Below are 23547 nucleotides of genomic sequence, written 5' to 3' on the forward strand. Positions count from 1 at the left end.
GCATTATCTCATTGTCATTAATACCACAGTGCCAAGCTTAGAACAAGATGACATGGGAAAATCTAAAGAACATCATGAAAAAGCAAAAGTGAACAAGTGGGAATTGGGGAACATAGCCAACACTGGGAGACACACTGAGATGAATACTATACAATCTCTGGTGTCCATAAGCAAACCAAACAGCTGCATGCTTACCCAAGAACCATGAATTCCTTTAAACCCTTCTCCTTTGTCAAATATCATGTCACCAACTGACTGGAAGGGGATATATGAGCAATCATATATTCCTAACATGTCTTATAACAATGTAGACACTCAAATGTCAGTTCCACAAATGTACACTGCATCTTTACATACCTTTGTAACAGATCAACAAAGCACACACATGGAAGCAGAGAAATCATCACCTGTCCAGGAATCAACATCAAACTCAACACAAGATACAGAGAATCTTACTGAATCAACATCTTTAAGTGACAATGAACCAAACTATGACAGCATAGGAATACTAGAAGAAAACAATCAAAATAATATGGCAACATCAAACAGTATCCCTGGGTGTACAAACCTAATGCAAATGGAAACACAATTATATATTATATAATCAGAAACCAAGGATCCAGAACAAACTATGGCTAGTTCTGAAAATAATTGGGACATGGGGAAGATAGAGATCCAAGCACCAATGATCCCAGTGCACCAAAGCAATACAAACACAGAACCTTATGTATGGATCAAAGTGGTCACAGAGTGTTACCCTGCTCTTATAGACATAGGTGCCATGAGGAATATTATCAAGACATCCCCAGAAGATAGCACAATCATTGGGTCCGTCCAGATAAAAGGGGCAACTGGACAAATTCAGAGTCCCCAAACTAAAATCAAAGATAGTAAAACTGGGCCCTTTAACAACATACCACACATTTCTCTTGATTCCCAGCTGTCCCTCGAACCTGTTTGGGAGGGATATTTTATGCAAAATAGGGGCAACAATACAGTGTGACCAAACAGGAAAGATCTATCTACATCTGCCCAAACAATCTCTAAAACATTATCTATTGCTATTCCTCAGGCAACTGGATGATGCACCAGAGCAAGAGCAAAGTGAAAAAAACTATATTTGAAATCCCTGATAATATTCCAGAAGGAATATGGGCTAAACACTCTAATGATTTATGGATCTTAAAATCAGCAACTGCTGTTAAAATTGAAGTCAAAGTGGGTACTCCACCAAGAAATCCACAATACAAACTAAGAAGCAGTGGAAGGAAAACCCCAACAATCCAAACCTTATTAGAACAGGGAATACTAACACCAACAATATTGGAATATAATACCCCACTAATGCTCATAAAAAAAGCCAAAATTAGATGCCCAAGGGAAAGTAACCTGGAGATTCATACAAGATTTAAGGCAATAAATAATTTTGTAAAGATGATACACACTGTAACACCATGCCCAAGTAGCATAATATCTGAAATTCCAAGCAATGCTAATTGTTTCACCATCATTGATCTGTGCAATGCTTATTTTATGATCCCAATCCAGAAAGAGAGCGAGAAGATCTTTGCTTTCACTTGGCAAGGATCTCAGATCACACGGGAGAGTCTGCCTTAAGGTTTTTCCAAGTCAGCAAGTCTTTTCTGTCAGATGCTAAAAAGGGACCTGGAAACCATAAAATTCAAGTGCAGTAAACTGGTTCATTATGTGGACAACATACTTCTTGCTTCCCTAGTGGAAAAAGTTTGTTTGCCAGATTTTCGCAAGATTCAAAGATTCTTCTCTAAGAACTATACAAGAGAGGGCATAAGGTGTCTAAATCTAAGCTAAAATGGGGAATTCCAAGGGTGGAATAACTAGGGATCATCTTGAAAAATGGTACAAGAAAAAATTCCAAGAAAAGAATAGCAGACATACAAAACTTGAGTGTTCCAAAATCAAAGAAACAGCTAAGAGCATTCCTGGGAGTGACAGCATTCTGCAGACAATGGATACCTGGTTACAGTCAGATTTCAAAATGCCTCACTGACTTAACCAAAAATGCAATCTCTGTACCCTTGAAACTCACTAAAGAACATCTAAATGCACTGTCACAGCTCAAGCAAGCTATAACAACAGCACCTGCCCAAGGAATACCTTATTACAGCAAAGAATTCCACCTGTTTGTCCATGAAGCCAAAGGGATAGCTTTAGGGGTCTTGGTGCAGACCGTGGGACAAAATTTAAGACCTATAGTTTATTGAAGGGGTGGGTGGCTGACCCGCAGCCCTCCCACGAAAGGAAAGATAGAAGGTTGACCTTGGGGGAAGGACTGGAGCCAAGGAGATGGATAAGAAGAAGGCAGACACACACACAATATTTATAACAATCGAACTCCACAGAACAAGCCCAGCTACTTAAGTCTCACGAGGACATGAAACCATTAAGTAGCTTTAAATTAACAACACGTGATTACAAGGAGTATTGAGATTAGCTGAGAAGAAAACCTTTAGAGTTGGTACTCTAAACCCAGACCACTCAGGCTTGACGATAGGAGATTAAAGAGGAAAGGTCTTTAGGGAGAGAAAGAGAGATAGAGAGGGAGGAAGTTGAAGCTGAGCTCGGCCAGAGGCTAAGCTCCAGGAAAGACAGAGACTGGTGAGAGGTGATAAGGTAAGGGCTGGCTTTCTGTGGACACTCCTATTTATTTTCATTGAGTTGCAAATGTACACAATACATATGGATGAATACATAGTGGATTGCCATTGGTTCAATTGTAAATTATGACACTGTTGGGTCAAATGCTTTACTTGCCATTCGCAGGACTGAGCATGCGCTCTCCTAAGACAATCTTTACATTTTAATTATTTCCCTTGTCCACACATTGGTGAGGACTGCTACATTTATTATAACTCACAGTTAGACATAGTAGCAAGAGGGATGATCCACTGCCTCCGTGCCATCGCAGCTGTAGCCTTGATGTTCCAAAAATCAACTGACTTGGTATTAGGATGCAAATGAAATGTTTACTCAGCACATGAAATTGAGAACATATTGACAAAGAGCAACTTATAGGCATTCACATCACCTAGGCTTTCTCAGTATGAGATTGTGTTTCTTAGCAATGAGAATGTCAACTTAAAACTTTGCTCAGTCTTGAACCCAGCCACTCTAGTCCCAGATTTGCCCATGGAGGGAGAACCATTGTACAACTGCCAGGACACAATAGATCTTGTGTAGAGAACCTGGGAGGATTTGAAAGATGGTTGTCCAATCCAGACTTGGAAATGTTTACCAATGGTTCTTCCTTCATGGAGGGTGGCAAAAGGTTCACTGGGGCTTCTGTAGTGGCACAATCAAAAACATTGTGGTATGTATCTTTACCAAGCCACATTAGCACCCATGGTGCAGAGATAAAAGCTCTAAGAATGGCACTCCAAGTTGGCAAAGACAAAAGAATAAATGATCATACCAATTCAAAATATGCTTTTAACCTTGTCCATGCAGCAGGACAGATTTGGAGACACAGAGGATTTGTAACATCAGCTATCTTATAGCAGTGTAATATTGCAACTTCTGGAGGCTGTACAACTGCCCAAAGAAGTAGCAGTGATTCACTTCTGTAGTCACACATTTGGGAAGGATAGAATATCCCTAGGGATCCATAGAGCTGATGTGACAGCCAAATATGCGGCAAAGATTGGGCCAGTATTTGTTCTGAATTTCTCACTAGTTGAAGAGGACAATCTAAATTAATCCCACAATGAATGGGAAATTCAGTCATGGAAGGAAAATCTTGGTGCAAAATAAATCAGAGGCATATGGTTCTCAGAGGTAGGAAAACCCATCCTACCTAGGTCATTGTTCTATCATACCTGTAACTCCATACACACAAAAAGACATTATGGTACCCAAGCCGTGATCAATTCTGTCCGCTGTTTTTGGACAGCTCATAGGATTTCCTCTTATGCCATAAGAGTGTGCCAGAAATGCAAACTTTGCAAGCAGTTCAAACAGGGAACATTCAGAAGTAAGGGGCTAGGAGGTTGACGTTTGGCTTATATTCCATTTGAATGCTTGCAAATAGACTATATCAGTATGCCAAGAGACAAATGTTTTAGGTATGGCCTTATCATAATAGACCAATTGACAAGGTGGCCAGAAGTTTTCCTTGCCAAAAAGAACAATGCTGCCTTTGTGGTAAAGACCTTATTGAAATAAATCATTCTCAGATTTGGTATCCCCAATAGGATTGACTCAGACACAGGGACTCATTTCACCAACCAAATTTTGAAAGAAGTATACAAAAATCTGAGGACAGATGGGAATTATCACACCCAAAAAGTGCAGGTTAAGTGGAACGGTTAAATAGAGAAGTAAAGACACTAGAAGGCAAACTCTATACAGAAACTCACCTAAAATGGGCAGATGTCTTTCCATTAGTGTTATTTCATTTAAGAACTAAACCGAGTGGGGATTTGCACAACTCTCTATTGTGAATTTTAGTTTTACTTAAACCTGCTTAGTCTTTAGAAATTCTAGCAACCAGGAATGTATACACCCCTACTTAAGGATTAAGTGTTGAGGAGGATGGCCTATGACTGACTTGTGCTAGCACAAGACAAATCAGGAACAACTGACAGACCCCCTGGGCTGTCCTACGTCAAGCTTAAGCTACCATTGGTACATGTGAGTTGCAGGAAGTGATATAAAAAACAGTCTATATATTTTGTGTCACTTCTCTCCCCCCAAGCCCCTCTCTTTCTCTCTCTCTCTCGGAGACATTGGGCTCTTTCAGCATTGGGAGCTTGTGGTGGCGTTTTTAGCATGCTTGGTGAGGGGTTTAGGCTGATTCCTTTTTTCCTTTACCTCCTAAAATGCTATCCTCCAAGGAGGACCCTCATCTAGGAGGAGGCCTCATTGCTGGTAGCCAAGCTCGACTGAGAAGGCCCCTTGGCCTACGCCTCTGAACTCCTCTCTGGCTTGCCAGAGCAGTCCAAATTCCTTTTCTCTCTCTCTTCTTAATTTCTTTCTTCTATTATAACTAAACCACCATAGAAATCCCAGACTGACTTGAGTATTTTATTGGGATTGAATTAATCCATGGCAACCACTAGTATAATATATTCAGTTAATTGACCCCTAATTTTACCCCTTACACTATATGAAATGCTTTATGGCCATGCAGTTTGGCAAGGGAGAGCATGTAAGCCAACATATATTTCTACATGTTAGGAGGGGACTGCCAACTGCATAAATACTTAGAGGCATTACCACAGAGACTAGAATAATTACATAAAATGGGACTAATCCAGCAAAGAGTATCCCTGCATTATGCATTGCATGATATTGCACCAAGTGACACTGTCTACATCAAAAAATTCAACAGGAAGTCAGTGACAGACCAAAAATGGAGTGGACCACGTGAAGTTCTAGCCACTACTCTGTCATCAGTAGAAATTTTGGGGAAATATCCATGGTTTCATGTTTCCAATGTAAAGCCACAGAAAGCCATAATTAGTAGAGAACACCCAGCAGTAGAAAGCCAAAAAAGGAATGGAACAGAAAGTGGGGAGGACTGAACATGTAACTGCTACACAAAGACATGCTATGCACAAACTAAATTAAAGAACTCACAAAGATTCCACTGCAGGAGAAGAGCAGAGAGAAAGGAGAGATTTCAGCAGTCAAGATGTTAGACAACAACCACAGAAGAAGAAAAGAAGAGGACTCAGAAGAAGGAGGAAAAAGGGACCTACAATCCAAAAGATGTGCTAGCTGATATGGCCAGCTAAAACTTTGTTCTATGCACATGCAATTATGAAGAGATAGTAGAAGAAGGACGATACGTAAGGTGGTGCAGCAAAAACACAAAACACAATTAACTTCACACTTTAGGCAAATGCATCCAACATAGTACATAATGTTCAAGACAGAAACTGAACTCTCCCGTTAACATGTAGACAAATGGACAACATTGCACCTGTGAAATTTAGATTATTCCACCCTACTTAGATCTTACTTTATGGAAAAGATGAAATTGTAATCTCCTGATTGAACAATGAAGGTACTTAGTTCTTACTTTATAGCAAAGCTAGAACTTTAAGCTAAGTCTATTTTAAGAACTTAATACAAAAAGGTGTTAAGTAACTATAAAGGTTAAATTAATCACAAAAAGTTTAAGTAATTCACAAAAGGTGAATTTAACAAAGAAGTATTAAGTAACTCCAAAGATATAATCTAATCAAATAAGATGAGAACTAAAGAAAGGGCAGTCCTGGAGAAGAGCTCTCTGATGTGATTGGTAGACATGAAAATTGAGAGGGGACACAAGAGTAAAAGGTCTATATATTTCATGCCACTTCCTTTCTCCGGTACTTTTGGTGGCTGAGAGTTGGCTGGTGGCAGTGTGTTGGGCCTTTCAGCATCTTGGTGTGGCTACAAGCTATTGTCTGGTTAGGTGGTGAGTTTCTGGATGAGTTTTCCCTCCTTTATTTTCCAAACTTTATTCTCTTAGAAGCCTCTAATCTCCTTTAGAGACCCAGTGGCAGAGATTTTGACCTCCCCCTGGCACAGGCCAGGTGAGAGAAATCCTATACCCTCTTCCTTCTTTCTGCTTAAATCCTTCCCTCTATATTAATTAAAATTACCATAAATTTCTAGACTGACTTGAGTATTTTATTTGGAATTTTTCCCCAGTGAACAATTAATTTAGATTTTAAATCACAACCCTAAAATTATCTCTACACAACTTTGGGTGAGTATATGCATCCAATACAACATACATAGAACACAAACAAAAGACAAACTAATCTATAAGGACCTCATGTAGATAAACGTGTCTGAATTTGCAAACTGAAAATATGTATATATGTAAATATTAAGTCCCATAAGGTCTTAGTCAAATAAAAAGAACTGCAGATTTTTCTATTGTGCTGAGGGGATCTTATCCCCTCCCCTTCCTGGGTTCCTGACCTGTCCATCAGGATTCTTTGCAGGCTGGGGGTGCACCAGAGTTTACATTGGTGAATGTCCAAACATCAATAAAAGAAAGAAGGTGGGGCATACCTGGCCTTCTTGGATGGACACGGGGCTGGAGAGACAGGTGAGGGAGAGAAAGATTAATGGAGAATAGGGAAAACGTGGTCAGAGGACTTAGCGTATGTAAGAGATTTTATACTATGCTGATCTACCTTTTCTATTAATAAACTTTATAAAATTAATAACTGGGTAGATACATTAATTTTCACTTGCAATACTATTTAACACCAAAGCAAAGGCTATGTATATTAACTATATATATGTAAATGTTGTAAAAAGTATAAATACATGTAACATAGTTGAAAAGTAACTGTAGGGTTAGAGATAAGGCATCATAAGGTTGTGTATGATTGAAAATCTGTTACCCTAAAAAAAGAACTACATATCCCAAGAGCCCACTGACTTCCTGTCATTACATACTTCCTGTAGACAGAGGATAAAGGGTGTGGTCTTTGGAGGTTCCTCCTCTCTTATGTAGAATAAGCAGTAATGGTGGTGAGTGGGAATGGCTAAAAATGGCTAACCAGCCATGGGCATGCAGTCTTTATTTTGTATCTTCTTTATTCCTTGATTTCTAATGATCATTAATAAATCTCTTCAAATATAATATTCTTATTGAGATTTAATTTTAACTCATAGAAATAGGGAAATCATAGGGCAGGGACTTAGGGAAATTTTGTAATAAGCTCGCCAGATGAGGGAAAGCATAAGCATAGATAAGTTGTTATATTTAAGTAAGGCAATAAACTATTAGCTAGATTTTATTTTTTCTCTCCTTTTAATGTTTGAAGCACATGTCACCAATATTAATTAATTAATTAATTAATATATAATGGCAGAATAGAGTAAGATTAGTGATAAGATAATATTGTGTTAACTAATAGATAGTTAACATTGTTAAAATAACCTAGATTTAGAAACATTGTTGCATTAGTTACATTAGACATATAAGAATTATTATATCAACCATTGTCTTAGTTCTGCCCTCCCCATACATTCCTTACCCCATTCTTAGAATTAGTACATTAGTTTAGCAGTACCGTAGAAGTGGATAAGTTAAGGATTTATTGTTTTGGGGGGTGGAAATATTAAATAGGATTAGAACTTAGTAACTTCCCATAAGTTTATCCCAACAACAAAAAGTTGTGACTTTTGGAAAGAGGGAATTATAAGAGCAGTATCCAAAGGAAAGGATGGAACATTGGAAGAAGTCATGATTGATAGATAAAGACCATTGGTAGCAGAGGATCATGGGGAGAAGAACAGACCTGGGAGAGCTCTGAGAGGAACTCTGAGCTTTTGAACTTGGATGTCAAGGTGGGAGGAAGGACCTTACCTTGTTAGAGATTTGTCAAGAGTCAACTGAAGGATTTCCAAGTGACTAGCCCTGGGACTTCTCCAGAAGAGTGTTTCTACATCATAGTATCTCTGATAACATCTACCAAAAAGTGTCAGGTCTCTTTGGACCTGAGAGGGCTTAAGACTCTCAGGCAGAGAGTTAGACCCTCTCTCAGCCTATTGCATCTGCTCTTCTCTTTCCTTGACCCTTTTTAGTATTTAATTTAGATTAAGATAATTGGGGAAGGTGAGGAGAAATTTTGTTTTGGCTCTGAAGCTGACAGAACAAAGGACCTCATGGGACTTAGAAAAACAGGGACCCCGCTAACTTCAAACCAACTCCCCACTTTCCCAATATCCAGTATCTATGAAATTATTCAAATGCAGTCAGATAGCAAGGAGGAATTATTCAAAGGAGCTTTGAGGGAGCTACTCTCTGAGGTACTGATCAACCATCACTTGTGCTGGTCAGGACCCCTTCCCTGCTGGGTCACCAGACTAGGGGGAAGCTTGTCTCCCAGGCTGGTTCATGCACGTGATTTTGGGGGTATTCCTTCCATCATGCAATAGGGGAGACTTCCCTTTAACTCCCCATCACCTTAACACAGGGGAACCACATAATCCTGAGTTACACACCATTTATATCACAACTGAGGAAGAGTATGTGTGAGAGAGCATAGTAGGAGTCATTCCACCTTGTTAAGAAGTAAAATTAGGGGTTATTGACTAAATATATTATACTAGTGGCTGCCAGGGATTAATTCAATCCAAATAAAATACTCAAGTCAGTTTGGGATTTCTATGGTGGCTTAATTACAATAGAAAGAAGAAATTAAGAAGAAGAGAGAGGAAAGAGAATTTAAACTGCTCCAGCTCGGGATGAGCCAGGCAAGAGTTCAGAGGCTTTGGCCAAGGGACCTTCTCAATCTAGCTTGGCTACCAGCCACAAGGCCTCCTCCGAGATGAGGGGTCTCCTTGGAGAATAGCATTTTAGGAGGTAAAGGAAAAAAGGAATCAGCCTAAACAACTCACCAAGCATGCTAAGAATGCTGCCACAAGCTCCCAACACTGAAAGAACCCAATGTCTCCTTGAGAGAGAGAGGAGAGAGGAAGTGACATGAAATATATAGACCATTCTTTATATCACTTCCTGAAACTCACGGACAGCCCAGGGGTTCTGTCAGTTGTTCCTAATTTGCCATGTGTTAACACATGTCAGTCATAGGCCATCCTCAACACTTAATCTTTAAGTAGGGGTGTATACATTCCTGGTTGCTAGAATTTCTAAAGATTAAGCAGGTTTAAGTAAAACTAAAATTCACAACCTAAACCTTTTATCACCTCACCTGCTCACCAATAGTAGCCTCCTTTATATCTATAAATACCACCCCCAGAATAATCATTACACATTGCATAGATGAAAGTTCATAAACGGAACTAGACAGGGAAGGATTCCATAGAGTGTGGAGAAAGGGTTTAAGAGAGACTGAGAATGGCAGTTGGAGGAAGTATTTTTTTCCTCTCTGAGAAGTTGGAGGGTACTTCCTGGGTGGAGGAGCTGCTATTTCTGGGAGGAAAAGCAGTTTTCCCAGATCCTAAGACTTCTCTACCATTTCAACTAATCCTTAAGACATTGATTGTGCTCATTTGAAGTTCCCTGTTCCTATCCATCCCTGAGTTTCAACCAGTTCCTGTGTTCTAGTTTACTCAAGAGTTTTTCATCTTGCTGAAGAAAGCTAATCAGAGCCAAGAGACCTGTCCACCTGGAAGTGTGGATAAAACCATATTGGGCTGAAGCCTTCCAGGCCACATTTCATTGAATACCTCACCCATACCTATTCTGACCGGACTATTTCTTATCCACCATAAAGACTTGGAGGGTCAGAAGGTTAGGATAGAAAGATGAGGGAATTTTAGGGTACTAGACAGAGAGTGTAGGTTAAGTTAGCAGCAAGACCAGAAGAAAAGACTTGTGAGAGACTATTAGGAGGAGAGGGAGGAAAAAGTAGCATCCTAGATTTAGGGAAACCAATTCCCTAACACTCCTTCATTTCCCCATTTGGAAACCTTTAATAAACCCCAATATCTTTTTATAAAATCGCAGTCAGATCGCATTTCTTGTCAGTTGGGTGAAGAGGCCTGACAGGCTGGCCTACAACTTAATACCTACAGAGAAGAGCACTTGACTAAAATATCATCAATATAGTCAAAGCAACCCAAATATTTCACTACCAATACAATCTTATTCCAGGCTCTTATTACCCCAGAGCTACTGCGATAGTCTTCTAACTGGTCTACTTGCCTCTAGTTCCTCTCTCCATTAAATATATCATGTCAGTTGCCCTATACTCCACTCAATGAGCTCCAGTGACTCCCTATTATCTTCTATTTCTAGTGCATTTCCCTATCAGATTGCCTTCCAATTTTCCTATGTCTGTCTTTTATGTACCAAGTTATATGTATTTCAAGGGAAGAGACTATTTTTGCTTTTGTATCCTTCAGCTTAGTCCTGTGCCTAAGATTACTTAGTGAGGGATTCATCCATTATATTCTATAATTAAAGTCATGTTTTTCATTTTATTCTTTTCCTAAGTTGTGGAAGAATAAATGGGTAACAAGTGATTAGGTAGGAATATGGAAGAAACATTCAAAAACTAGAGAGACTAGGTAGATATTTCCCAAATTGGAAAGGGGAAGAAGGGAACAAATATTTTCAAGCACCTATAATATGCTAAGTTTACAAATATTATCTTATTTGACTTGAAAGGGATGTTTTAGTAAAGAAAAGACCCTTTCCTTGGTGGATCCAAGATAGCATAATTATAATTAGATAGCTGATCTTATAAATTAAATATTATCCAATCTGATTAGTGGTTTTCTTTTTGTTTTGTTTTTTAAGCCCTTACCTTCCATCTTAGAATCAATACTGTGTATTGGTTCTAAGGCAGAAGAGTGGTAAGGGGTAGGCAATGGAGGTTAAGTGACTTCCTCAGGGTCACACAGCAAGGAAGTATCTGAGGCCAGATTTGAACCTAGGACCTCCTGTCCTCTCAATCCGCTGAGCCACCCAGCTGCCCCCCTTCTTTTCTTTTTTTTAAATCCTTATCTTCTGTCTTAGAATAGATATTTAGTATTGGTTCAAGGCAGAAGAGTGGTAAAGGCTAGACAACCAGGGTTAAGGGACTTGCCCTGGGAAAACATAGTTATAACCTCCTGTTTCTAGGCTGAGAGCTCTATCCACTGAGTTATCTAGATGCCCAGCACCTTTTTTACACATACTTGTCTCATAACTATTTCATTAGGGCAAGCACTAGTGCTAATAAAAGCACTGGATACGCTACCTCTTGGGTAAAAAGACAGGGTATTTATTGATATTAACTGATATCCCAGTATATGTAAAATAGAAGTCTAGACTAGACTAGTACATGGGTTTCATCAGAACATCATTTAAAGGATTGAGAGAGAAGCCTGAGACTGATCACTAAAATTTAGCTTGGTAGCTCAGTACTGAACAAAGCTACATGCAGGGAGTGTCAGACTCAAGTTGCCTTCCCAGAGTGGCTTACACTGTATATCCTACTTTTTCTTCATAATGTGATGGCATTGTGACAGGCCTATTATATTATGCTTCCCTCTGTAATATTGAAAAATTAATATTATACCAAATGTAATATGCTAAATGTAATATTTAGAAATTTATTTGGAAATATAATATTCATTAAAAAATATTATTGTGGTCATTGTTTATAAAATAGTTAACCCTTAAATCATGAGGATGATAGTAGCTTTTGACAATATAATTTTAATATAAATATAGTTTAAGAAAGAATTAAGGAAGGAAATAAAAAAAATATTTCCTAGCTTACTACCCTAATCTTACCAGCCCATGAGTGTCTTCCACCTGAGCCACCAACCTCCAGAGAAGGACTCCCTCTCCTCTATGATCTCATTTCTATATCCTCCTTCTCCATTTTACTTCCTTTCCCTGTGTGCAGGTCTACCACACCTCAGGAACAAATCAAATCTCTCTGTCTGGAGTGTTACAGCCAAGCTAATGGGTTGGTTTGGATGAGCAGAAAGTTCATGACCCTGGGAGGAAGGGGTTCCCTTTAACATACCTCTGATTCCATAATGCAATTACTCATGGCTCAGAAACTAATTGTTTAACCTTGATATACTGTTTCTGAAGTGGCATAGTATCTTTTCACTAAATCTGAGGCAGTCTTCAATCAAATTCAATAAGTCTTGTCCTTACTCTAAGTACTTGGAAGTACTTATTATATGCTATATATATATATATATATATATATTTTTAAACCTTTACCTTTGTCTTTAGGCTGAATACCTTGTATTGGTTCCAAGGCAGAAGAGTGGTAAGGGCTAGGCAATAAGAATTAAGTGACTTTTCCAGAGTCACACAGCTAGAAGTATCAGAGACCAGATTTGAACCTAGACTCTCCCATCTCTAGGCCTAGGTCTCAATCCACTGAGCCACTTAGCTGTCTCCCATACATTTTTATAGTGTAATTCTAAATTCAGATAAAACAGATCAAGAAAATTCCAGTTTCCTCTGGATCAAAGGTTTTAGAAATTGTAAGTTAATAAAATATGTATCAGGTATAGAGCTAATCACTGAGAATACAATGAAAAGGCAAAACAGCTCCTGCTCATCTGGAATCAGCAATACTACTACCCAGTGTGAAACCCAGTATTCAGAGATAGGGGAAAGAGACCGACCTGTACAAAAATATTTATAGCAGTTCTCTTTGTGGTGGCAAAGAACTGGAAACTGAGGGTCTATCGACTGAGGAATGGATGAACTAGTTGAATATAAGGTTGTAATGGAATATTATCGTACCATAAGAACTGACAAACAGGATAAGTTCATAAAATCTTGAACTTATATGAACTGATTAAGAGTGAAGTGAGCAGAACCAGAGTTGTATACAGTTTCAGAAATATTGTATGATGATGAACAGTGAAGAACTAAACTATTATCATCAAAACAAGGTTCCAAGATAACCCTACGGGACTCATGATAAAAAAAATGCCATTTTAAACTTTATTTCCTTCTCTCTTTTTTTGTTTTCCTTTGTTTTCCTTCTCATTAGTTTTTTTTTTTTATTGTGTGTGACATGTGCCTTCTGTCATAATATGGAGAATATGGAAATGTATTACATGAAAGTACTAGTATACTTTACCTGGTATAACCTATAATAGCCCCATATTAAAATCACTTATTGTTTCCACAATCCTTTGTATACAGGTACTTGGGGAGGAGTGGGTCAGCTTTTTTCTGTTGCTTATTTGATTAATTGTCTCTCTTTCTATATTTGGGGTTCAGCCTTAAGATGTGTGAACCTTAAAAATTCCCAGACCCTACTTCTATTTTAACTGCCACAGATGAGGAAGGGGCCTGGTCTTGATTTATTAGGCAATTGGCATGCATTGCTCAATAAATTGATGTTTCAATGAATAAAACCTTTGTTTTCCTAGTCATTTCATTCTTTGCTCATTACATGATATAAACACATATATGTATATATATATACTCTATTCTTCTTCAGTATATATATAAAGTGCCACTATATATGTAAAATGCTACTATGAATAGTTTTTTATAGTCTTATTTATGTAAATATATAGAATATGTAAATAAATATAATTTATATATACCATATTATTTTATATACTCCTATACTACATATATACAAATATATACTACATATATACAAATACAAATATACATGTATATATTTCTGTGTATATATGTGTATGCACACACACATATATTGTTGTTTAATCTTACTGGACCCTCTGTGACTCCACTAGAGGTTTTCTTGGAAAAGATATAGGAGTAGTTTGCCATTTCCTTGTCCAGTTCATTTTACAGGAGAGGAAAAAAAACTGAGGTAGAGGTTTAAGTGAGTAGGCCCAAGGGTCATACAGCTAGTAAAAGCCTGAGGCCAGATGTGATCTTGAAGAGATATCTACAAAGAAGCACTTTTTGGTGGTACTGACTGAATCTATTATCTTTTGATAAGAAATGATTGAAGAAATTGTGGTATAAGAATGTAGTGAAGCATTATTGTAGGGAATGCCGAATAGGAGGAAATCAAAGAAACATGGGAAGATTTTTTTTTTAATGCCTTGATGTGGCGTGAAATAAAAAGTAAAATATTCAGTGTAGAGGAGAGGACTATGAATACTGAGTACACTGTCTTTGTTACAAGAGAAGATTAATGGGGATATGGTGGGGGATGATCAGAAATGAGGCTGATGTGGAATAGAAATTATTTTTAAAATAAGAACAAAAGGAGGGGATTGCCCAGTATTGAGCAGGGGACCTGGGGCTTTTCTCCACCTGTCAGATCAAGTCCACTGGCCCAGGCTTTTCCCAAAATGAGTAGTGTTACTTAATTCTTGTTAGTAGAAGCTGACATTTGTACAGTGCCTCCACGTTTGCAAAGCGCCGCACCCGTGCGATACCATTTCGCCATACTCTTTTCCCTCACCATCCAACGTAGCACACATCACCAGCTTCTTAGATGACCCAGCGGAGACCAGGCGCCCCAAGGAATGGACATTCGGTTCACGTTCACGTACACGCCCGACGGGATGACATCACCACGCAGACGTCGGCGACGGCCCGCCCGGCCTCTTCCGGCTCCTTCTCCTCTATCTTCCTTGGGTCGGTCAGGGCTGGCGCGAGTTCTGATCTCCATCCTGTAGTCGTTGTCCAGGTCTGAGGCCTGGACTCTGGGGTGAGGTGACGAGACAGGGCCGGAGGGCGTGGCGCCTGGTCGGGTCGGGCCGGGCAAGGTCCTCCCCTGTCTCTCCCCCCGGGAGTTCCAAGCATGGGTCCAGCCGGCATCCGCTGACGGCTCTTGAGGGGAGGTTCATTTTAGAGTAGGGGAAGTGGGCTGAACCGAAAGCTTGTAGGAGGACCAAAAAAAAAAAAAAAGTCTCACCTGGCAAACATTCCGTGTCTTCTTCATTATTAGAAACAAACCGTCAGATATCTCCTCAGCCGCGATAGTGGTTGGGTTTGCTTTTGATTTTTTTGTCCGTGGACGCTCCCCCGCGTAGCCAAGGCTCCCGGGTGAGACAGATGCAGGATACCGAGGCCTCGTCAATTCCAGCCACGGTTTTTGCTATGCCTCTGAGCTGTGAGGTGAGTTAGAACGTCTGGCAATAACGAGTACCTTGGTAGTTGTCACGTTTAAGGCTTGGAGCTGGGGTAGGGTGGGGGGCCCCGCCAGAATTGGGTCTATCTGTTTCAGCAGTCCTGCATGGTGGCTTTCTGTGGTGACAGAGGAGCCCATGTGATATTTAACTCACACGGATTCTGTTTACACATTGGTACTTTCTTCATCCTTGCCAGTTCACTCCAGGAGATATCGTTGAACCTTTTTACGTGGCGCTGGAAGGAAGTAAAAAATTTAATGAAGATTATTTTTGAGCACAGACTGTTTTTTTTTTAATTGTGTATTAAGCGTCGCCCAGTTTTGAATGAATCTTTTTGATGTTGATCTCTAGGATGATAAAGATAACTAACATTTATAGAGGGCCTTTAGGTTTTCAGAACGCTTAATACTTGTAATTTCTATTGTCCACATTCATATTCTCTCTCTGTCCCTGTTTCTGTCTCTGTCATTGTTTCTGTCTATGTCTGTCTTTCTCTCTCCCTTCCTCCCCTTTCCCCCTCCCATTCCCCCCCCCTTACTGGAAAAAAGTTCCACTTTTTCATTACAAATAATTTGTTTCTAAGACTTATCCTAGGACAAATCCGAAAGTTTTTCAACCTTTAAATATGATGCTCTTACCATTGTGATTTGTATAATTCAAATACTTGATTTAAGTCCTTCAAAAAAATCTGTGCTATTTTTCACTTCTGCAAATATGTAAGATTGTTCTTCTGGGTCTTTTTTTTAACTCCTTCAGGCTAATGTGGGAATATTTTACTGATGTAAACTAATCTCTCTTGCAAGTCAGTAGAAAATAATTTTACAAGTATATATATATATATATCATCAGTTTTATATATAAGATGTTCTCATTTGTGTTCTGTCCATGGGAAAGATATCTGAAAATCACATGCAGAGACTACAGAGCTTCTCCCCTCCCCCTTCTCCCACCATTGAGCACAGTTATGTCCTTTTGGTTAGCAGCCATTGAAATATTTGGGACAATTTTTGTGGTAGGAAGTGGGTTGGAGATTTGAAATGAACAGATTCTCCTCCTGTGGATGGTGGTAGTAGATTTGAGAATTTTCTGATGTTTGTTATAGTTCAGTGGAAGTCCACTTTGGAGTGAAAGGTTGGTGTGGCATAGCAAAGGTATGGGTAGCTACGCTTGAAGTTGGTCATTGAATCAAGAGCTGAAAGGATTATATAGATAAATCAAGTGGAGCTCCCTCCTTTTAGAGATAGGGAAATTGAGGCCCAGAAAGGTTGTGTCTAGTCCAAAGTAAGTTGCAGAGATGTCCCATTTCCATTTCCATAGGCCTGCCCATGACATCCTATGATGTGGACATTGTCTGTTCTATTAATGAGCTTCAGCATTAAAGAGCCACCCATTGCTGGTATAGAGCAAACTATTTTCATGCAGCCTAGTGTACAAAAGTAGTATTTCCAGAATGAGTAGCTGTGGGTTTTCAAGATTCTACCCCTTGCTTATCATTCTTTTTTTTCCCATCATTTTTATATTTGCATTTCTCCAGCCTTATATACTTTAAGGTCTTATCTGTTTTCTATGAAGATAATTCAGTAATTTTTAGTATTTGAAAAAAAAATTTTTTGCTTTTATATCTTTGTACACAAAACTTCTAATCCAATGTCAATATTAACATAGCTGTTACAGCAATCAATTTAAGTGCAATAAAATGATTTAAGATATTACTTTATTGTATGCATACGTGTGTTTATATATACATCTGATTCTGAAATTCTTTAACATTTACACACACAAATACACATTCACATATAGATTCTGTTAAAGATCGATAAAGGTGACTATATTCTATTAAATTGGAGAGTAGGGAAAAAGTTCCTCAAGACTGATCTTCCTCAGATCTTTTCCCCATGTAGGGAAGATGTAGAGCAGATTTATAAAGGCTTTGGGCCATGTCTTGCTCTTTTAGGGATTTAATTCTGCTCTATAAATGGATAAGTGAAAGATATATTGGTTCCAGTAACATATTTACAAGACATCTCCAAATATATGTCCTGTCACTAAACTAAACATGGTGATGATATGGCTTCTTATAATCTTTATACTATTTAACTTCATCTTTAAAATGAGATATGCCCATTTAAGCTTCTAGAAAAGAATACTGACCTCCAGGCAAGGAAATTTATAGAAATTTTAAAATTAATAATAATCCTTTGTTGACAGCTTTGATGACTTTTCCCTAATATTTCCTGAATAATCTCTTTTCATTCTTTTATAAATACAGCCTTATTTTGAAGCATGGATTAGCAGCCTGTGGAAAGAGTGTCAAAGAGGACACATAGGTTGATCCTGAAGGAAACTGGAAACCTTTTGAATTTATTGACTCGGAGAGAAGGAAGTGTGTAACATGATTAGGTCCAAGGTTTTGATAGATTACTTTGATCCCTTAAAAGGTGGTCTGGAGTGGGAATAAATTGAGGTAATGAGATCAACCAGCATTAGTCCAGACGATGGTGGCAGTTATAAAAGTGGAAAGAAAGAATGTATATAAGAGATATTGGGAAAGTAGAAATGACAAGATTTGGCAGTAGATTTGGATATTCACAATGAATGGTCAGGTAGGAGGACACTGAGTCTGAGCGAGTTGGGGTGAGAGTGTTGCCACCAAAAATGTCTAGGAAAATTTGGGGAAAAGGAGGTGTGAGGAGAAAAGATAATTTTGAACATGATGAATTTGAGATATTTATAGGCCATCCATTTCAAGATATCTCAGAGGGAGTTGGTGATATGAGATTGATGATCAGAATAGGTTTGGGAAATCCTCTAGATTGAGATGATAAATTGAACACATGGAGACTGATAATATTACCAAGCAAGATAGTCTATAGAGAGAAGAGAAGAGTGCTCAGGACAGATACCTGGAAGATGCTCATTTTTAATGGGAATGATTTGGAGGAAGAGCCAACAAAGGATATTGAGAAGCAGTGGTCAGTCATGTAGGACATTCAGATATAAAATGCTCTATTTGCCATTTAACTGATCATAACCTGCCCCCTTTCTACCTTATTTACTCTCTTGGATTCTTTCTACAATCCAGGTACACTTACCTACTTACTTACTTCTTGTCCCTAATATTGTGAGTCTTCTACCTCCTTTGCATTTGTACTGGCATTCCCACATATTTGGAATACTATCCGTCTCTACTTCTGGTTCCTAGCTTTATAATGGAGTTCAGAATTCAGTTCATATTCCACTTTCTACAAGAAGGCTTTTCTGATCTTCCCTACTGCTAATATCTTTTGAGTTTAACTTTCATTTATTCCCTCAATATTATGTCTGTATGCAGTTATTTGTATATTGTGTCTTTCCCCTTCTCTGATGTGAGTTCCTTGAGAATAGGAATCCTGTTCTTGCCTTTCCTTGTAGTCATAGGACTTAGAATGGTGCTTGGTACTGAGTAGGTGCTTAATAAATGCTTCTTGACCAACTGACTGAAGTAACCCTTATTGGAAGTATGATCATGAATTTCCTTTGCTTTTGACTGTCACAATTCTAAAATCTGGGCTTATTTCCCTTATTTCACGTAAGTAGTGTTTGTTTAACTGACTATCTTCCCTTCAGAGCTGCTGGTATTTCTGTTCATTTCTATTTGTTCTTACCTGAGGGCAGGGTCTGTATCTATTGATTTGTTTTATATTATTACTTAGTATTTTACCTTGTGGATGTCTCTTGTTAATGCTTTTTCTTTTTTTTTTTTAATAGTGGTAATCTCTGCATACAAAGTTGCCCAGTATATTGGATAGAATACTCTTGGCCCCAGGAAGAGTTTTTAAGTTCTGCCCATGATACATACTGACTTTGTGGCTGTGGTTGAATCATTTAACCTCTGGGAACCCATGGAAAACTTTAGGACTTGTGAGTTTCAGAAAGTTATTAGAAAAAATTACTGGGGACTTCCCTGTACCAGTATCTGTTGGTAAAAGGAACTTTCCAACAGGGAGTTCACTATGCCATCGAAGTTATAAATTTGGATGATGAGAAATATTTTTTTTGTATATGATGAGGTTGAAAGTGAGATTGAGATCATGAAAATGGGAATAAATACAAAGAAAACAAAAAACTTGATTTTGTTTCCTCCCCTTATTCCCCCCTTCCCCCTTGCAGTTGGCAGAATTACTTTTTCTTGGACATCAGAGTCTGCTAGTTTGGTTATGACTTCCTAGTCTACTCTTGTGAAGCTAACTCAGTATTGCTACTGTTGCTGCTTTAGAGCTTTTGCAGAATTTTGCAAAGTTAGGAGGTTGAAATTCATATTGGACTTTAGGAGTCATTCAGGTTAAGCTACTTTTAAAAGCACTCAACAAAGACATGTGTCCTGTCTTGCTTTTATACCTAGGAAGTGTTAGAGTGAGCAGTGAACTTGTGTAGAATTGGGTTTGACATTTAGTGATTTGGGAATGGTAACTCAATCTTTCTGAACCTTGGGTGTTTTATCTATGAAATGAGGATAATGAAACTTATACTTCCCAATTCACAAGGTTATTATAAGGATATGAAGAGGTAATACTTGTACTAAATATGATCTATTCGAATTCTATTAAATAAGTTTCTAGGAGTTCAGAGACGGGAGAAGTAAGTGTATACTGGAGTAGTCAGAAAAGGCTTCACAGAACATGCCAGGCTTTGGTTGGTCCTTCAGGTGTAGATAGAATTTGGATTGGTAGAGAGGAAGACAAGGGCCTTCCAATTAGATGTAATAGCACCAGAAAAGAAACAGGAGCTGGCATGAGTACAGTGCTTGTGGGTCAGAGTGAGATCAGTGATGCATTAGAGTTGGAGGAAATAAAATTGAATGGGTAGGGTTCAAATTATAGTGTTCAATAAATCAGAAAAATAATGGTCTTGCCTATCCAAATCTACAGGATAGAGCCAAAGCAGTTTTTAGAGGTAATTGCATATCACTTAGCATCTATATTAAAAAGAAAAGGAGAAAATAAATTATGTTCATACTTAAACTACTAGAAAAGGAATGAAGTAATCCAAAGGAAAGTAAAAAATAAAATCATTTAAAAGCAGAAATAAATAGAACTAGAAAGAACACAGACACTTCCTAGCTGTGTGACCCTAGGCAAGTCACTTGACCCCCATTGCCTAGCCCTTACCACTCTTCTGCCTTGGAACCAATACACAGCATTGATTCCAAGATGGAAGGTAAGGGTTAAAAAAACAAAACAAAACTAGAAAGAACAATGAATGGGTAAACTGGAATATGTTCTTTGAAAAGTAATAAAATTGAAAAACAGTCTACATTTTTTTTAAGAGAAGAAAATGAAAACCAGCAAAATGAGAGATGCAAAAGATAACACAACAAACAGAAAAAATAGAGTCAGAAAGAAATAATATTCTCTGGACAGTGTACTTAGCTGATTTCTAAGACATCAAGGATTTAAACTAAACGAAATTTCTGTACAAAAATATACATTTCCAATACTGGCTTACCAGATGACAAATAGTTTAAATAGATGAGTGCTGGAAGGAAAAAAAAAAGATGAAGTACTCAAAGAATTGCCATGTAAAAAATTGACCTGATCCAGAATGTTTCTTGGTGGTTTATTTCAGACTTTCCAGGAATAGAGAGCTAGCCTCGAAGCTAGGAAGTGCTGGATATAAGTCCTGTCACTGACCCATACCAGGCTGTGTGACCTGGGCAATTCACTTGACCTCTAATTGCTCTAAGCTAGAAAAGTCAAGCACATACACTTGAATGCTGCCAAAATAAGATTAAGATACAATTGGGAAATGTGTAACAAAATAAATAAAAATAAATATAATAAAACATAGATAATGTTAATCTGAGTAGTTTTTGAAGTCAATATGCACCCACAGGAAGAGTATAAAAATGCTGCCTTTGTTGGATCTGACCCTTTTAGACTTTGTCTTGAGGCCTTGATGGTTACCATACCCTTGCCCAGAATCATTTCCTGAAGGAGTAGAAAAGGACTTGCTTCTACTCTAGCTAAGTGCAACTGTATTTGTATTAAATAAAATATTCCATTTGATAAATAAGTAACCTTTTAAAATGTTTATTTTCTCTCCTTCTCTACTCCCTCCCATTGAGAAAGGGGGGAAATTTGTCCCTTAACAAACATGTATAATCAAAGAAAACAATCCCATATTGGCCATTGTCTCCCCTTTGCCTCCTCACCCTTAAGACAAGGGCCAAATCAGCATCCTGAGCCCATTACCTCTGTCCAAAAGTCGTGTTTCATCATGAGTCCTCCTCATTTGCTAGCACATGTCTGTCATAGGCCATCCTCCTAAATACTTAATCCTTAAGTATGGGTGTAGACTTATTCCTGATTTTGTTAAACTAAGTAGGGTGGAGTAATCTAAAGTTCACACCATATTGGCCATTGTCTCCCCCTTGCCTCTCCCCCCCCCCCAAGATAAAGGCCAAATCAGCATCCTGAGCCCATTACCTCTGTCCAAAAGTCATGTCTCATCATGAGTCCTCCAGAATCATGGTTGGTATTGCATTGATAAGGGTTCTTAAATGTTTCAGAGTTGTTTGTCTTTACAATGTTGTAATTGTATAAATGAGAAATCCTTTTGTTAGCTGTTCAACAGCTTATGAGTGCCTCTTTTCATTCCAACATCTAACCTTAGGCCTGATAAACAATTGGAGAAACATTTAGTATTCATGAATGGGTTAGGTTAACAGCAAAAATTGCAATTTATATATTTATACATTGAATGGAATGCTTATCAAACTATAAAGGGCTTCATTGTAGATGTAGACAGGACTTCCGGGGGTGGATCCAAGATGACAACATCTCTGTGGCACCATAAAAAACCTCTCTGACCAAGATTAAAATATTACCACAAAACAAATACAGGAGTGAAAGAACTAACAAGGAGACAGAGTGAAGCAACTTTTTTTTTTTGGAATTTATTTAGTCAATTTAGAACATTATTCCTTGGTTACAGGAATTACATTATTTCCCTCCCTCCCCTCTCCCCATCCTTCCCACAGCCAACATGCAATTTCACTGGGTATTACATGTGTCCTTGATCAGAACCCATTTCCATGTTGTTGGTGTTTGCATTAGGATGTTCATTTAGAGTCTGCATCCCCAGCCATATCCTCTCGACCCATGTATTCAAGCAGTTGTTTTTCTTCTGTGTTTCTACTCCCACAGTTTTTCCTCTGAATGTAGATAAGTTTTTTTTTCTCATAGATGCCTCCAAGTTGTTCAGGATCACTACACTGCCACTAATGAAGAAGTCCATTACATTTGATTGTACCACAATATATCAGTCTCTGTGTACAGTGTTCTCCTGGTTCTGCTCCTTTTGCTCTGCATCAATTCCCGGAGGTCTTTCCAGTTCACATGGAATTCCTCCAGTTTATTGTTCCTGTGAGCACAATAGTATTCCATCACCAATATATACCATAATTTGTTCATCCATTCCCCAATTGAAGGGTATCCCCTCATTTTCCAATTTTTTTGCCACCACAAAGAGCACAGCTATGAATATTCTTGTACAAGTCTTTTTCCTTATTATCTCTTTGGGGTACAAACCCAGCAGTGCTATGGCTGGATCAAAGGGGAGACAATCTTTTATAGCTCTTTGGGCATAGTTCCAAATTGCCCTCCAGAATGGTTGGATCAATTTACAACTCCACCGGCAGTGCATTAATGCCCCAACTTTGCCACATCCCCTCCAGCATTCATTACTTTCCTTTGCTGTCATGTTACCCAATCTGCTAGGTGTGAGGTAATACCTCAGAGTTGTTTTGATTTGCATCTCTCTGATTATAAGAGATTTAGAACACTGTCATGTGCTTATTAATAGTTTTGATTTCTTTATATGAAAATTTGGGCTTGCAATTTAAAAAAATTAGAAAAAAGAACAAACAAAAACTCCCCAGATCAAAACTAAATTAGAAATCATAAAAGTTAAAGGAGAAATTGATCAAATTTGAAAGTAAATAAACTATTGAACTAATAAATA

General features: G+C 38.3%; 1 protein-coding gene across 5 annotated transcripts in view; it reads left to right on the forward strand.

Moving 5' to 3' along the window:
• CLCN3 (chloride voltage-gated channel 3) overlaps nt 1-23547 on the forward strand; it is a 145344-nt gene that overhangs the window by 38074 nt on the left and 83723 nt on the right. For 3 of the 5 annotated variants that reach the window (XM_001373293.5, XM_003341402.4, XM_056802891.1), the window contains exon 1: nt 15395-15532. The exons of the other annotated variants lie outside the window; for them this stretch is intronic. The gene's annotated coding sequence lies outside the window, so the exon portion shown is untranslated. Of the gene's footprint in view, nt 1-15394; nt 15533-23547 lie in introns of those variants that run through there. 5 annotated transcript variants of the gene reach the window in all.

Source organism: Monodelphis domestica, chromosome 6 (genome assembly GCF_027887165.1).
Source record: "Monodelphis domestica isolate mMonDom1 chromosome 6, mMonDom1.pri, whole genome shotgun sequence".
Taxonomy (NCBI): domain Eukaryota; kingdom Metazoa; phylum Chordata; class Mammalia; order Didelphimorphia; family Didelphidae; genus Monodelphis; species Monodelphis domestica.